Below are 4,585 nucleotides of genomic sequence, written 5' to 3' on the forward strand. Positions count from 1 at the left end.
CAAGAACCTTAGTCAGCAAGCATGATAAAACACCTCAATCTTGGGTGGTGCTCCCACAAGCACCTCAAGCTCCCTAGTCAGCAAGCACGTCAAGCAACTCAAGCACCTTAGTCAGCAAGCACAACAAGCACGCCAAGCACCTTAAGCTTGGACCGGGTTCCCACCTCAAGCTCAGCCCTAGCTTACCTAAGGTCAAAGGACTTTTTAACACTAACCTTTGGAGGTCGTCAATGAAGCTAACCCTAAGGTCTTTAAGCTCCATTGATTAGCCTTGCTCTTTGACATTCCATCTCTCATTTGGGCCCCTTTACCATTGGCCCCATGTTGAGATAGATCTATAAGCACATGTCTATATCCTAACCCTTGTTCCCATTTATTCTCCCACATTAAATGATTAGTTTAATATGAGAAAATCATTTGGGTTGGTTAGATATTAGATTTTATGACATAGGCCATACTCTCTACAAATTAAGACATATTGTTTAAAACATGTTCTTACCTTGATGGATTCAAAATAGGGCAAAAAAACCCTGTGGGACAGTGACTTTGATAAGACATTTGGATCAGAAGGGATAGTGGCCTTCTGATCAAAATTTAATTTATTAAAAAAATATATAAACCTTTAAACAAGATTGAAACATTTGATACCATAATAGAGGCAAAGAAACCCTGTGGGACAATGATTTTGGGAAAACATTTGGATCAGAAGTGGTGGTGCCCTTTTGATCAGAGTTTACTTTATTTAAATAGATATAAACCCTTTTCTAAAAAAAGAGGATCACTTACTATCTTTATTTATAACCTGAGATTTCATTTCAAAGTAGAAACCGAATGGGTGATGACCTTCAATTCATAAAAGGAGTAAAAAAATGATGATACCCTCTCTCAATAGTCACGTGACAAAAAAACAACAAACAAATTTGGATGGTAGGTTTAAAGTAAAAAGAGTTTAAGTAGGACATGGATAACAACTGATAAGTTCGTTAACGCTTGTAATATGTATCCAATGCTAATAATCTATTGACTTGTTTATATGGATGCATGTGAGGACTCTATCTTTACTTAGGATCTTTTTGGCGTAAAGCTAATGTCTACCATTGGTGCACCTTTAGCTCTTTCTACTATAGACATCACTACTCGTAACTATCCAGTGTACAAGAACATTGGAATGATACTTTATTCTTATTGTAAAGTGAAAATATGAATCAAACATCGAGTCATTTTTGTGTTTCTCTCTGTCCTTTTTCTAGAGCTGGCTATCTTTTGAATCGATATGTTCAGTTGTGTATAAGTAATAGTTTAAAACAACAACACACATACACACACACACACACACACACACACACACACACACACACACACACACACACACACACATAAACAGTAGGGGGCTCAAACCATGGAGACTCAAACCAAGTGGAGGATAAGGACTCCAAAGCAAGAGGAAAAAGTCTCTACCATGTATGGTCGATAGTGTCCGGCCTCCCTCCCTCCCTCCCTCTCTCTCTCTCTCTCTCTCTCTCTCTCTAGCGCACTAACAATAGTGGGCTTGAACCCTTTGTCTTACTTGCAAAATTAAAAGCCTAAAGTGTAAAGAATGAGGATGCAAGAGAGCTACACAAGACAAGCACAAAGCACACAGAGATGGAAAGCTTCTTCTTCTTCTTCACAGAAAAGAGAGTACAAAATGACTAAGTGCTAAAGCTGAAAAGTAGCACATATGTACATGCGGTCACTAAGTGTGAACTCCCTAGAAGCGTACTAGGCTGGCACTATAAGTGTAGTCCAGCTGTAGAATCACTGGCAGAGATCCTCCGTGTCGGTCACCTAACGCGCCAGTGAGTAAATGCCGTAAGCGGCCAAGACCCGTAGTGGATGCCAGCTCAAGGTGTAGAGCTCGACATCTCAACATAAAGGCATACTAAAAGCCTGTAGGCATCATAGAAATAATCTAGTAGTGCAAACGGCCCTGGGATACAACAGATGTACAAAACCACATGAGAATAACCACCAGTGATACAAGGAATAAAACATAGGGAAATACATCAAAAGTTGACGACAAGGGAGTAGGGGAGGATGATAGAAGAGAGCTGCAGTACAAACATGCCACCCATAGTGTTTGCATGCATATGTAATAGAAAACTCCACTAGAGTATCTCCAAAATCAAACTCTCAAGATTCAAGATGACATGCATATCCCAATAGAAGAATGCATCTCTACAACACAACTCCTGCATCAAAGATATAAATAAGGAGATCATTTCTAGCACTAATTGTGCGCTTTGCCACACGTGTCAAAGGCTAGGAACTTGTCTGTGCACTATGTGCGAGCCTCGAAAGACGGCAAGCACACAACTAGACAATCCTAGCAAGATCAAAGAAACAATGGTGTGTCACTCACCGCTCAATGCTTCCGTCATGAAGGATCCTGTGCTACGAAGAAGAAGGAGCCTCCGTCGATGCCACGCTCAACTGCCTCGCCATCGCCGATGCCGCCCTAATGCTCGATCACTCTCTCTCTCTCTCTCTGTCTCTCTCTCTCTCTCTCTCTCTCTCTCTCTCTCTCTCTCTCTCTCTCTCACGCGCACGCGTGCACACACACACACACACACGCACACACACACACACACACACACACACACACACACACACACACACACACACACACACACACACACACACACACACACACACACACACACACACACACGCGCGCGCGCGCGTGAGCACACGAAGGAGAAGGAGACAAAGATGGAGCAAGAGCACTTCTTAGCTTGCACCTCCAAGAATGTGGATTTCTAGGTCAAATAGGGATCACCTACACACCTCTCATCGGTGATCACCTACACACCTATTTGGCTGACAAGCCCGGTCCATGACTCAATCAAATAAATAATAAGGCGTCTCTCGAAGGTGATAGAGTGTTCGTGAGGGTTAACATGCCCCCCTTCCTGATGTAGATTCCGTCCTCGGAAGATATTGAGATGAAGTTCGTTTGTCAAGGTGGAAGAGCATCTGACGTTTAATGTCCTTAGCCTTCTTCAACTTACTGTAAAATCAACCAAAATTGGCACAGTAATTGCATTCTCATATACAATTAAAAAGAATATGCAGTTGTAGGCACACAAATTGATTGGTAATAAAATATTAAACAATTTGTTAGCAATAAAACATTAAACTATAAAATAATCAAACGCATAATCAAATGTAAAGATAAAAAATTAAACAAGTTTGGGGTCGCTAATTTAACGGTCAAGAGGCACTAGAGGTCAACTATTAATACCACACGCAAGCTTCTCAATTCTCTCTGGTCAATTAAGTTGTTTAATCACAAGAGCAAGATATTTCATGTCCAAGGGCTGACTAGAGGCTATACCTAGAAGTCCTTGTAGTTAAGCTATGATAAAAGGAATTGCTCATGAAATCATCGCCTGACTTATCCCCCCCCCCCAAAGTTTTTTCACATTGATTCAATTTTGATGTGTGTGCTTATTTTGTATCCTTGGGCTTTTTGCTTTTCAAGGAAAATCGCCCACACTGGGAACCTCTAGGGCTTCTAGTACCATAGGCAAATACATGTGAGTGAAGTACCAAATCAAGCTGTGATTTCTCTTCCAGATTAAGATTTTACATTGTGGCACTTTTGATTTTTGTTTTGTTCGTTTTCAGCATTTCAATTTTGTAACTTTGGGGGGTCATATGACACTGTTACCCTCCCCAGGTTCATCACACTAGTAAACTCCCTTTATATTACCTAAGCTAAAGGTCAATAGGGACTAAGCCCACTAGAAAGCCCTAGTACATTGCACACAATGCTGCCTAAATCAGATTAAGAACTTAAAGTAACCATTGATGATTAGGAAGGTATTAAAAGAAGATCTCTAACTCCTAACTTGGTCAAACTAGCTTAGTCAAACTACTTGATTCTTAGACCTACACAAGGGATTATGATAGAAAATTATATAGAATCTAATGTTTAATCTAAGAAAATGTGGTGAATATTGTGCTACCAATCACATATTAAAGCATACAAACATTGATTCTAAAAAGAAGACAAGAGACAATGCTAATGGACAAGAAACACCTGTTCATGTTGATGATCGAGCTTGATTCAAAGAGTGAACGAGAGAAGATTCCATGAAGTTCAAAATTATAACAACGGCAACGCATTCCTGTACACACTAGAAAACACAAGGAATACCTCTAGAAGGCACATCAATGGGAAGAGGCACCAACCTTTATTGAACACAATCAAACAACATAAAGAACCCCAACCTGATTAATTGCACTCTCCTAGAGAGTCAAGGGAACATAATATTGAATAGATGGGCGGGTAGCCCTAGGTCTAAACTCCTATCCTTGTCATCGTCGAAAAAAACAAAGTCATCATCTGTGAGAGCATACGTGCCATCCATGTAATCATGTAACCCTTCCTCATCATTAGAGACACAAATGTTCACTAAGAACGTCACTAGACATCTATAGTCATCTTGGTCAAGAGAGTAAGCTTGTGCAACCGGAGACACATCCTCTACTAAGTATGGATCAGTTGGGTCAAGAGACATATCAACCATTCTAATTCCTT

This window comes from Adiantum capillus-veneris, chromosome 23 (assembly GCF_014529385.1).
Source record: "Adiantum capillus-veneris isolate H3 chromosome 23, ASM1452938v2, whole genome shotgun sequence".
Taxonomy (NCBI): Eukaryota; Viridiplantae; Streptophyta; class Polypodiopsida; order Polypodiales; family Pteridaceae; genus Adiantum; species Adiantum capillus-veneris.